This window comes from Ambystoma mexicanum, chromosome 5q (genome assembly GCF_040938575.1).
Source record: "Ambystoma mexicanum isolate Mex_15411 chromosome 5q, UKY_AmexF1_1, whole genome shotgun sequence".
NCBI lineage: Eukaryota > Metazoa > Chordata > Amphibia > Caudata > Ambystomatidae > Ambystoma > Ambystoma mexicanum.
This window is the reverse complement of record NC_090933.1, coordinates 1,324,558,141-1,324,571,593: the sequence shown is the minus strand read 5'-3', so window position 1 is coordinate 1,324,571,593 and position 13,453 is coordinate 1,324,558,141. Positions and strand designations below refer to the sequence as shown.

At 48.1% G+C, this 13,453-nt stretch overlaps 1 protein-coding gene across 1 annotated transcript in view; it reads right to left on the bottom strand.

The window, feature by feature from the left end:
• The window catches only part of LOC138498512 (zinc finger protein 615-like), a 1,154,252-nt gene that overhangs the window by 130,748 nt on the left and 1,010,051 nt on the right, over window positions 1-13,453 (bottom strand). The gene's annotated exons all lie outside the window — the stretch shown is intronic.

Here is a 13,453-nt window from a genome sequence, read left to right as displayed (position 1 = left end):
TAAACATCTTCTAGCGGAAATGGCTGTTTCTGTAGGCTGGTCGTGTTGTATTAGCGAGACCTTCTCTAAGGCGATGTTTAGGATTTTGGTCGCTGCTATTAACCATTTAGTTTGGGCTCCAGTAATGAGGCGATTCCACCAAGTGTTTTTGTCAGCGACGTAGGATGTTATAAACAGGGGGTCGAGGAAAGCTTTCCTTTCTTGGTCTACTGTTGGACAGTCCATCAAGCGGTGCCTGATTGATTCTGTTGATTGTGGGTCTTTACAGAGTCGACAAGATTTTTCCTCAGACAATTTACCTTTCTCTTTAAATAATAATTTGCTGGGCCTCAGGTGCTGGGGGCAGAAAAAGAGGCTGCATTGTTGGAAGCAGCATGTCAGCAATTCTGCAGGAGGCATGGCAATGTGAGCTGCATCACTGCAGGAACTTTGGAGAATTGATTGGTGCATAATGCCATTTATACATTCCTGAATGGTGTTAAGATGGCTCAGCAAATTAAGAGCTTGCTAGAGTTATCTGTGAAACATGCAGACACGGGTTCAAATCCAGGCAGGACTGAGCACACCCTCCATCCATGCAATGTCAATTACACACATCACAGGAAACTGGGTCTAATTTCCACCTGTGGTGGTCTCCTCTTTCTTTGTTGCCTGGCCCACCGCCTTAAAATATCTGGGGATTCACCACGCCACCGCTGCTAGCCGCCAATAATAACAACTTGCTTTTTTTTGTTTTGTTATTGTTATGTCTGAAATTATTCAACCTTACAATACAATTAAAATCTCATACATTAGCAAAAGAAAAACATTTATTCCAAACTCAATGTCATAAGACAATTAATCAAATATCAGACTTCTTATTTACTCTGCTTATGCCCTGAATCAGGTAAAATGTCAATTTCAAGCCAAAAATCTAATAGTCCCTAAAATCAATGATACATATTGTCCACTAAAAATCATCACCCATACTTTATCTTTGGATAAATGACGATAGTTCTCAAAGTGCTTAGTCAGGTATACATTTCTTATTTCTGTTAATTTAGGACAAGATACCAGCAAGTGTTTCAACGTTTCCAGTTTATCAGGATTATCACAAAAGTGACCGCATCGCTCCTTTTGAGACCAATTCGGCCTTCTCCCTCTGACTTCCTTCTTGGCCACAAATGAAAACATAGTCTCAGACACCAGGTGCCACATTTATGCCATGGGAACTTCTTTAAATAATAAGGTATACAATTAATTGGCTTTATCTCATATTCACATGTTTTTAAAACCTTTACATTGTTCCAATGTCATAGACCAATCATACCACCATAATTTCTGTTTTGCCTTATCCGGGGTCAACAACAAGATATCTAGGGAGATATCCACTGCAGATAGCAATTTGAACCATTCTCTCTTCCATTTCAGCATTAATCGGTGAGTTTCAGCCTCTAACACATTTCCAATAAGGGGGAGAATTGAGTTTGAACTAACAAGCACTTCCTCAAGAATGCTAGGGCTCTCCACTTAACCATGATACACCAAGGTTGGGGCCAGGTTTTGCTTATAACATATTACCACGAGGTCACATGAGTACCTACCAAACCTATGAATGATCAGCCCTTGTGAGACAGCGGTTTTGTCCTCCTGCCTTATCTCGGCTCTATAAAGGGTCTCTATGATATTATCATTACTACAGACTCCCAAACATCTATATTCTTTCACTGCTATTATCGTGGCTTTATACAGATATAATTTAAGACAAGATTCTTTCCTGACTTTTTTTCATGCTGGAATGTATTTATTGTATTTTTGGATTTGTAGAGCACGCTGCAGCCCACAGGGCAGGCCGGACGCCGTACCCTGTTTGGTCTTCTCTTTGGTTGCCTCCGGGGCCATCTTGAGCTTGCCTGGGTTGTCCGACTTCCTCTTAGATGAAGATCCATAGCAATGACTGGCAACCGAAGCAGCTGCACAATGTCGAAGGCGCCCTGGCCGCCGAGGAGCCCGCTGCAATGGCGCTCCAGACGGTAGTGGACTTGCAGTGCTTCGCATTTTGTTGGACTCCCGTGGGAGGGGCACTCTTAAAGGACTTAGAAGCCAGCTCAGCTTTCCCGGAGCCGGAAGAGACATGGCCCTGGGTGCCACCCGGGGTAGAGGCCTTGGCCTGCAGCCACTCCTCCAGCCGTTTACGCCAATCTTTCAACGTGTGTTTCGAGAGCTCACTGCAAAATGCACAATCTTCCTCCATGTGCGGGGTGTGCAGGCATATAAACATTCTGCAAACCGTAGTCGGTACAAAGCTCAAAGAGAGAGAGAGAGGGAATCCTCCTTCTCGTCTGCTATGATCCACGCGGTAAAGGCCTTGAAGAATCTTCTGGAAGCCTCCACGAAGAAACTCAACGAAATCCACCCTTGAGGGGTGCTGAAGAATCCAAAAAATGGGTCCCCATTAAACGGAAGGTTGATCGATGGAGCACAAGGGCTCAAATGACCGAAAAACAGAGTAAAACTATTCCAAAAAGCGAAAAACACAGTAAAAACTCGAGAGCGAAGCAAGAGTACTCCCAACACTTGAACGAGCGGTAAAAATCTGAAGATGGCTGCCAGAGGAGGGGCTTAGGTAGAGGACAGTCATTGGCTAGGGCATTAGACCCAGAGCTCAGTGATTAGTTAGGAGAAATACAGTTCAGAAATGAAACAGATTGTTTTTCTGTTACTGAGGATTCCCAGCCTGACAACAGGGAATATTCATGAGCATGTGAATCCATGCCAGACCCCATGCGGGAGAAATTCTAATTAGCAAAGGCTGCTAGTCAATTTTTGAAAACTAATATATGCCCTGTGAGAAACCTGAAGGTGTCTCACCCGCTAGTCCTCGGGGATCTGTCATCCAGGTGACCAAGACACGGCCATCACTATTGGATCCAGTTGCTGGAAGTGGAGTGGACGGGTGCGGGAGGATCACCTGGATGAGGGGTCCTCGGGGAGTGGAAGTGGGACAACAATGGGCGAGACATGGTACCACCTTCCCTATAACACATTTTCCCCATCCTACCCCATAGGATACTCAGATATTCTACCCCACACCCATTTTCCAACACAAACACTTTCCTTCACCGTGACAGACAAAGGCCTAACAACCAAGACGTTTACCTGACATGTCCCAACACAAGGGTAGACGAGAGAGCCCTGGTGGTCTCGGGCTTCCTCGAACACTCCAAAGTAACCATTGTATCAGTCTACTGCCCAAACACAGGCCAAATGCAAGTTCTGAGGGAAGCCATGGGCAAGATATTGAGTAGGACAGAGGGTCTTCTTATCCTGGGGGTAGACTTCAACATGTGGGCAGACAAGGAAATGGACTACAGGAGGGCAAGTCACCTCCGGGGGCAGATCTGGAACCATGGGAGAGGGACTGGGAGACTTCATGTGGGACCGGGGTTGGTTGATGCATGGCGAGATGCCAACCCGACCGTGAAAGGTTATACATTTTACTCGGCTGTCCACAGGTCTAGAACGAGGATAGATTACTAGTCCATGCAACAACAGCAAATCAACAGGGCTAGTAAAAGCGAGCATCTCCCGATCAGCTGGTCAGGCCACGACATGTTGAGAATGGACGTGGTCCTGTCAGGCCTGAGACCACAGGAATCTATTTGGACATGCAATGACCTCCTCAGGGACACAGTCTTCGCTGAGGAAATGAAGAAGGCAATTGGGGAATACTTCTGTCTCAATGACACAGGGGAGATCGAGAAGGGTATGGTCTGGGACGCGGCAAAGGCAACATGGCGGGGTCTCATTAGGGAGGGCGCCACCAAAAAGAGAATTACAGGCACAATAATGGTGGTGAAACTCCATGGCCAGAGGGCGGAGAGGTGGGTGAAGGCGGTCCAGGGGGACGAAGGGCCCAAGCGCACTGAGGCAGGGGAAATCTTCGGCAAATTTGCTGCATTCTATGAATATTTATACAGAAAAGAGGAGACCCCCTAAAACGGTACTTGGCCAAGGTCCCCCTCCCAAGCCTCTGGGATGGAGAGAGCCTTGAGTTAGACAAGCCAATCACACCGGAAGAGGTCCTGAAAGCCATAGCAGGGTTGAAACTCGGAAAAGCCCCGGGGGAGGATGGTTATACAGCAGGGTTTTACAAGACCTTTGCGGGGCCCCTGGCTTGACACTTGGGAGACCTCTTCTCCAACATTATACAGACCCTCCAGCTTATTGCGATTTTACGATCCCGCAAAATGCCGCGAAAACGGCCGTTTTGCGCAAAATGCCGCAAAAATGGCCGTTTTGTGCAAAACAAAAATAGCATCTTTTAAAAAAAAAACATTTTTTTTTTTTTTTTTTTTTAAGTAATCTGCAAAAATTACTGTTTTGAAAAAAAAGAATCCTCAGGGTGCCAGGTGCTCAACTTTTTTTTTGTTTTTATTTACACAAGAAATGAAATCACTTGCGCCCCAAAAATTGCAGCCCAATCCACAAGGGACACATGAATGGGCACATTTTATATGCGCGCCCATTCAGATGGCCTTTTTCACCTCCTTGATCAAATAAAGTGGCGTTTCTGTCAATTTAAAAGCACATCCCTCATTTCCAAGCAAGATGCACTTTTAAATGTGCAGAAATTGTAGGCAACCCTACGCGCACGGGATGTGGGGCTGCCACTGCATGACAGGGTCTTTCCTGACCCTGTCATGCATTTCTTTTAAGGTATGAACCGCTGCTGAGTCGCTTGCATTTCTGTTCCTCAAACAGCATAAAAATGCATTTTTTGGGTCACATTTTACAGCGGCAGGCACCTAGAGTGCCTGTCCCTGTGAAAGGCGCTGGGAGCTTGCAGAACACTGTCGGGAGAGCGATTCTATTCAAAGTACTCCCCATTTTGATGACAAAAATCTATCGAATGTTACAATTTGACCAATTACGTGCAGTGCTATTCGATCGATTTTTATAAATACTGAACATGTGTTGCGGGGGTGTCACCCGCTCCCCTTGTTTAGTATTTTTGGTCTAGGGTGGTTGCAGAAGTGTTTTCCCCTTTTTCCTCAAAATTGGAGGCGGGGACAGAAAAAAAAGGAAAATAACGAAAAAAGGACCCTGCAGAGTCGGATCCGACCCGCGTTAGAGGGACGGATCCGACCCGCGTTAGAGGGACGGATCTGGCACCGCAGGGTTGCAGGGGAAGCTGCAGCGACCAAGCGGTTAAGTAGGGGAGGGGGTCGGGTGGTGGTGGTGAAAGGTACATTTTGGGTTGTTTGGCTGAAGTGCAAATCAATTTGCAGCAAAATTGACTACGGTCAATTCCGCCGCAAATAATTACACTTCGGTCAAACAACCCAGAACACCATTCAAGGCAGCTGCCAGCGCACAATTTGCGCTACAGCTCAAGCCTGTGGAAATGCGCCGGTCACCTTTGAGAATAAGGTGATCTGCTCATTTCCAAAAATGGGTTGTCTAAAAATAGCATATCCTCCGTTCTTTTTTTAAATGCCCCCTCATTTGAGGAACTGGGACAAAATCTACATTTTAAAAAAATAATAAAAATGGTTACACTATAAGAGAGAGGGAGAGTGATGGGTGAGATGTGAAGTGATGGGCAAGAAAGCAGAGGAAGAGCAGTGGGTCAGAGGAGGAAGTGCTGCACAAGAGAGCAGAGGAAGCAGTGATGCGGTGGGCCAGAAATCAGAACGAGCAGAGGTACAGAAAGTAGAGGAAGCGGTTGGCCAGAAAGAGGCAGTGAGCTGCAGATTGGGAAAAAGGATGAGGGAAGAATGTGATAGAATGGGAGAAAAGATGCAAGATGCAGAAGCAGCACAAAAGAATGAAGGACTGTATATTGAGGGAGGAATTGTAGAGTGTAAGGTGTGAGTTGGGAGTATGATTTGGAGTGTGGCAGGGGCTGGGCAGTGCAGATTGTGACTTGACAGTGTGACATAGCACGTGAGTATTTGTATGACAGAGTGAGAGGTTAAGGAATGTAAGTTATGATGGAGAGTTGGTGAGATGTTTGTGGGTGTTTGGGGGATTGGAGAACATAGAAGGGGAATATTTTCAGCATTATAATTGATAATGATCAATTTAGTTAATACTATTAAATAGGCATGAACATTAAACCAGAAATGTAGCCAAATCAAACACTGTTCTGCCAAGCCAGAGACATCTGGGACTCTTCCTATTAAATTAATACAAAAGACACATAATAATGATACCCTGGCTCTCTTCTAGCCTTGCACTCTACCTATTTCCTGCAATGTGGCAATCTTACACCCTCCAGTTAATACAAAATGTCCCGCAAAAATGCTGCAATAAATAAAGGTTTGTGCCGCAAAATTTGCCATTTCATGCCGCAAAATTTGCCATTTCATGCCGCAAAATCCTGGAAGGTCTGATAGCCACGGGCACCCCGTCCCTTTTGGGAAAGCATTGATTACTGTTATTGCGAAGGCAGATAAGAACCCCGAGATCTGTAAACCATATCGTCCCATTTCCTTGCTCAATGCAGATGCCAAGATCTTCACCAGAATTTTGCCCACACGACTTGAGGTCCTCATGCCGAGAATGATTCACTTCGGACCAGGTGGGGTTCATCGAAGGTAGACAGGGAGCAGACAGCATGCGTAAGACCCTACATCTTATGGAGGCCTCTGCGGAAAGGGGGGCAACCTGGTCCTGGTGGCCAAAGACGCAGAGAAGGCTTTTGATCGGGTGGGCTGGGGCTTCATGTATGGGTTTCTTCAGAAATGTGGGTTTGGAAAAGGGAATCAGCAGGCTATTCGGGCGTTGTATGAAAACCCGGCGGCCAGAGTTACAGTCAACGGAAGGTTGTGGCAGACATTCTCTCTTCAAAGGGGAACCAGACAGGGGTCCCCTCAGTCAACCCGGCTTTGCTTTAATGATGGAAGTGCTAGCAGAGGATCTGAGAAGGACCCCGCAAGTAGAAGGTATCAGGTTTGGTGATCAAGAGTTCAAACTCGGGTTGTAGGCGGATGACATCATGCTACACTTGAGGAATCCTGTTCAGTCCATACCCGCTTCCATGGAAGTGATAGAGAACTTTGGGAGGCATTCGGGATGGGGACAGACGGGTGGGAGAACTGAGACCCTTGGGGCTTCGGATTTGGTTGGAGGCAGTGATGTACCTTGGAGTTAACATCGTCCGGCCTGGGCAAGATCTGGGCCTAGCTAACTACCCACCACCCCCGTTTTACAAACCTTTTAGCGAAATGGAGGCATGGGGTAAGGGACAGCTGTCTTGGATGGGGAGGCTCAATGCCATAAAGATGAACCTACTTCGGAGGGTGCTTTACCTCTTCCAAATGCTTCCGATTCGACCACCTGAGGTATACCTGAAAGAGGCCAAACGGCGTATCCTGCGGTTACTCTGGCAGGGTCAGAAGCCCAGAGCAGGATATGAGAGTCTTATTCTGCCCAAAGATGAGGGAGGGTTAGGTCTCCCAGACCTGACAATGTACTATAGAGCGGCACAATTTAGAGCGCTGGTGCCACACTTGAGGGAGGACGCGGACAAACGGTGGGTGTTCCTGGAAAATCAACACCTACTGGTGGGAGAATGGCTGTGGGTTCCTACAAATAACTCCTGAGGCGGATCAGATATCATCCAATACTGGGGGTCCACTTGGAGGTACTGGCCAAAGGGGCTAGAGAGGAGAAGATCACACTCCTCGATGAGCCACGACTGGGCACCACCAGTCAGGGACGCTATTCCGGAGGTCGAGCTTTACCAGGCCTGGTTCGAAGGGGGATTGGCCAGAGTGGGTCAACTAGTAAAAAAAGGGGATTTCACGAGCATTTAGGCACACCGTCAGTACTGTTATATCTAAGACTGAAGGGAATGCTCATGTCAGAAAAATGTAAAAAAGAATGCCCCCAGAGAGACCTCTTTCCGGTGGAGAGGGTTCTAGACGAACATCCGGATATGAGGGGACTCATCTCCACCCTCTATGGAGCCATACTGGAGCCCAGGGGAGGGGCTATGCAAGGGTTCCGAACACGCTGGGGGAAAGACTTAGGCATGGAGCTGGGAGACAACCTGTGGAGGCAGATGTGTAGGCAGGCTTTTAAAACATCCATCTCATGCCATAAAGCTGCTTCATCGTTGGCAATATGACCCTGTACACCTCTCCAGAATGTTTCCAGCGGTTGATCCCCACTGTTAGCATGGATGCGGAGCTAGGGCCAACTACTGGTACATGTGGTGGGACTGCCCCAGGGTGCAGGTGTTCTGGACAGAGGTCCTGGGATGGATCAGGGACGTGGGCGGAATAGTACTCAGGTTAGGCCCGATGCTGGTTCTCTTCAGTTTAGAACATGGGGAGGAGAGATGAGGAACACCCATGCCCTTAGTGCATTGTTTGCTACTGGCGGCTTGCGCATGTTGGGCCAGATTCTGGAAAACAGGGTCCCTTCTCATGATGTAAGAGTGGTCGTCCACAGCAAAGGACATTTACCTTATGGAAAAGATAACGGCAGCACTCCACGGACGTAACTCCACAGTGGAATCGGAATGGTTGCAATTCCACAATAAGTTTCAGTGAAAGGACCGGCCCGGCCTGACAAAACGCTGAACATGAGAGGAAAGACACAGGCTCGAAAGGAACAGAGCTCTCTCGTAAATAGCCCACTTGGTCCAGGACTTACACTGTTCCAATCGTAAAATTACAAAGAGAATGAAAAACTCTGGGTGCAAAGAGGTGGGGACGGGGGGGTAACAAGACAGTAATGTGTCCAGTTGATTACAGTACGTTTAGAGAGTCCACCCCTCATGTTGTTGAATTGCTTCAATGCTTGACCCTGTCAAAAGTTAATAAAAATATATTTACAAAAAAAAATTGGTAAAGAAAGCTGCATGTCCCTCAGCTCTCTGGTTCTCGCCGGATCTCCGGGCATGGCGGGCAACTGTCCATAGAGGTGAGCAGAAATGCTGCATATATTTTTATCCTGCCTTGAAACTTTCTTTTAAGATGAGTTAGTCTCATATCATCTTGGAATAAAGGCTACAAAAACAATCTTACTTTGGTAGCATTTTTCAATCGGCTGTCAATGCTCCAAAACTACTTTTCCAGACAGTGAAAGATCTTTCTGCTCAGAAACTGGCATCGGTAGCGCTAGCTTCCCAGAAACGTTGCAACAATCGGTCCCCCCTCACCACCCACAAATAAAATCCAGGTTATTAGGGATAACATCAGAAACCAAGAGTCCTCTACATCTGTGCTGCAACCTTCTGTACCTCCTTCCGAGACTGTGGTACCTTTACAGAGGTTCCAGTCTTTCCAACTTATTAGCCTCCCCACAACAGTAAACGTGGGGCTTTGTCTAAAATCGGCCTCATCTCTAGATGAGATTCCTCTTTCCATCTTTAATCTGTAGCCAAGGAGATAAGCGCGTTGCTTGCTGGAGACCTCAATTTGTGTCTTGTGCATGGTTTCTTTCCTGCCACTCTGAAACATGCGTTGCTTATCCCACTATTGAAGAAACCATCTTTGGATGCTACAGTGCTAGCAAACTACAGCCCCATTTCTTTATGAAATTGTTGGAGTCAGTAGTCACTCCCCAGCTTAGGTCTTTTTTGGAAGACAAGCAAGTTCTGGATCCTGCACAATTGGGTTTCTGCCCACTATGGGCACTGAGCCTGTACTGGTTTCCATCCTGGATGATCTAGCCTGAATTAAAGACCGGGGCGGTGTGACAGGTGTGATGACTCCTGTGGAGTCATCACTGATGTCCCGGCGTTGATCTCCTCCCATGTGACCAAGGGACGGTAGTCGCTACCTGTTCCTCAACCTGGTGGTGGTACTAGGGGGGAGGATCACATGGGAGGAGTGCGCTCTCGGGGGAAGGTGGTGACACTCACACATCACGTAGCTGTGCCATGGCCATGGATGTCTTTCCCCTGGGCCTTGTGTTGATGCAGTGTATGTACTCGGGGGACTAGGGGGCACTGCAGTATAGTGGTACAAGGGGTCAGTTATGGGTGGCTGCGGTGTCTCACGCACATTGCATGCACATACATTCACTCAGGATCTACATGTGTGGCCCTTACAGGTTCATTCATTTTTAGGGAGGCGTCTCGCCTGCAGCCTGCTGGGTACCAGTGCCAGCCTCCGCTCCTCGGACTCCCTCAATGGTGCCCATATCGATCAGTGTTGTCATCTTCTCCTCCCAGGGGATGAGCTCGGGTGGTGGTGGTGCAGGCCCTCCTCCAGTCTCCATGCTTGCACTCCTCGGACCCGCAAGTCAATTAGGCGATTGCGGCAGTCCTCGCCATCACGGGGCACGCGGCCCACCGCAGACACCCTCTGGCTGATTTCTCGCCATATCTGCGCTCGATGCTGAACAGTTGTCTTGTGCTGCAGTGCACCACACATGCTTTGACTTGTTGCTTTCACTTCATTTCCATTCATTCTTACCTGACTTTCTCTTTCTTTCAGAATCTTTTTTTCCACCCATCGCACCTGTAAACCCTCCCCTTTTCTTTGCCTCTCATCTGCTTACCAATCCCGTCCCCCATGCTTTTCCTGCTGTCTTGCTATATCCCGCTCCCAAGGGGTAATCCCCTACTCGCACTCAGGTCACATGTCTCTGGCTGTTTTAAAACCTAAGGCCAATGATACGAACTCCACTAACATAGCTTGGCCTGTTAATGCACCTTCCATGGATTTCTGGTGCAACCAGGAGGTCCAGCTGCCTAGGAGACTGGCAGAAAAGAATGGAAGAGAGGGAATTATGGAGAGAAAGGAAAGAGAAGAAGCTTTTTTTGTTTAAGCCTTGGAACTTTGTTGGAGATTTGGCACTTTGGTTGATGGAGAAAAGGGACGGAAACTCAAGGGAAGACCCATGTCCTTTGAGTCGATTACATTTATGAGAGAAGAAAAAAACATAGGGGAAAGGAAATCTCCCCTCGTGAATTTATGGAACACAGTGGCCTTCCGGAGAGTGAGAGGAAAGAGCAGAATTCCCTCTTCCTACTGGACGACATTCACAAGTGATCTAAGGGGAAAGTAATTACTCTGAGTCCCTTCATCCGGGCCTCCTGCAGGACACGGCTTCTCTGCACACGCGTAGTGTGCCTTCAAAATACTGAGCCGACTCCTACAACTTTCAGGGACATGCGCACTGTAGCCCTAGATTACTATTCAGGCCTGTATAGAAATTCATCCTCTGCACATGTGCACTGTAACCCTACAGATTACTAGCCAGGTTCTGTAAAGAAATTCATCCTCTGGACATGTGCACCGTAGCCCTAGATTACTTGCCAGGATCTGTAAAGAAATTCATCCTCTGGACATGTGCACCGTAGCCCTAGATTACTTGCCAGGATCTGTAGAGATAGGGATCCTCTGCACATGCGCAGAGTGTCTTCAGCTACTAGCTAGGCCGGATGCAGGGAAACGGCTTATCTGCACATGCGCGGTGCAACTCACAGCCTACTGGCCAGGTTCATTCTCTGCATTCACTCATGATCTTCCGAGAAGGTAATGCGCAGTGTGTGCCTTCGGCCAGGCTTCCTGCAGTAAACTGCTTCTGTGCACATGCGCACTGTAACCCAACAGACTACTAAACACACTCACTGCAGAGACACGACCAGAACAATCTACTGTAAGGTTCACTACTCAAATAGTTCTTCTGTGCACATGTGCAGTATGCTTCTACAGCTACTTGCCAAGGTCACTTCTGAAACACTGCGTCAGTGCACATGCGTACTGTGCTTCGAAAGCTTTGCCAGGGTCACTTCGCTTCTGTACACAGGTGGCAGACGCTGGGAGGAGAGGCGGTGGAAGGCTTTGTCTGAACATCCGGGTTCTAGCTTACAGTTGGCGTGCTTCACCGGCTATTGTCCGTTGGACTGTGCCACGCTGCTAGGGCCGCTCCTCTAGTGGGAACTGGGAGGCGGTGATCGGCTCCGGAGGGTAACGGCATCGGAACCCGGAGAGAGGTCCCATAGACAGCGGGACTGAAGGCAGTGGGATGTCATGTGGACGGACTCAGGCAGGGCGGAGCAGCTAATAAGTGGAGAGAGTTGGGCTTGAGGAGGCTGTGAGGTCTCCTAAGGCTAGAGCAAGGGGAAAGTGTATCCAGAAGAGGAGGTAAGGATGGGCAAGGGAGGTGGGAAGCCTGGAAAGAAAGGAGGGGTGGAGGAAAGGGAGAAGAGGGGTAAGGTGTCTTCTGTGAGATCCTCATCCATGGAGGAGGGGAAAGGGGGAAATGGGGGACGGCTTCGCAGTAGGTCTCCTCAGAGGAATAATGAAGGAGGGTTGGTTCAGGACTTCTCAGGGTCGGAGTGTCAGGAAAAAAGTGATTTGGAGGAGCTGGGGGCTTTGGGGAGCGGTGTGTTGGAGGCAGAGAAGATGCAATATGAAAGTGTGTGGAAGGTGGTGCTGAAACCTGATAGTCGTGAAAAGACATTTTTGGGGGTGAATCCATTGGAAATTGCTAGATGGATAGAGGCTGCTGTGGGGGTTGTTACTCGGGTGCTAGTAGTGGCTGGAGGTCGGTTGCTAGTGGAGGGAACGAATGCTGATAGCAAAGCTAAGATTTTGGAAGTGCGTTGTTTGGGTAGACATGCGGTACATGCGATTGATCAAAGTGGTGTGTCGTGTAAGGGGGTGTTGTATGGAGTGCCGGTAACTGTAAGTATGTCTGAGATAGAAGATAAATTAGTGGATGTTGGGGTGGTGGAAGCATGGAGGTTGGGAAGGAGAGATGCACGTGGGGATGTAATATCTACAACAGTAGCAGTGAGATTTGCGCGGAAGGAGTGTCCGGAAGTGGTGGAGTTGGGTTATCAGAGGTTCCGTGTGAAAGCTTATGTAGCGATGCCAATAAGGTGTTATAAGTGTCAACAGTTTGGGCATATGGCGAGAGTATGCAGGAATGAGAGACATTGTGGGAGGTGTGGAGCGGATCATGACATTAAGGAATGCAAGGTGGAGACTCCGATGAAGTGTGTAAATTGTGGGGGAGGGCATTCTACTGCGTTTAGGGGGTGTGAGAGTCACAGGGTTGCGAGAGAGGTGGTGCAGGTAAGGGCGGCGGAAGGTTTGTCATATGCTGAGGCTGTAGCAAAGGTGAAACCGGCACGGGTAGTAAGTGAGGTGAGAGCGAAAGAGTTGGTAGTGGAAGAGGGTGTGGGAAGAAAGAAAGTGATGGGTGAGGTGAAAGGCAAAGAAATGGTGATTGTTTCAAAAACTGAGTTTATGTGTTTCATAGTGAGTGTGCTGGAGTTGGTTCAAAGGAATGCTTCTATTAGTGTGTCAGATCTTACGAAAGGAGTGGTGGAAGCGGGGAGGAGGTATTTGAGTGTTGTAGATGTGGTGGAAGAGGATGTATTCAAGATGGTTGCTAAAATGCGGAAGCAGAGTGGGATACCGGCATGAGGATTTTGCAGTGGAACGCGAGAAGTTTGTTGAGAAATGGACAAGAGTTAAAAGCGGTGTTGTGCAGGGAA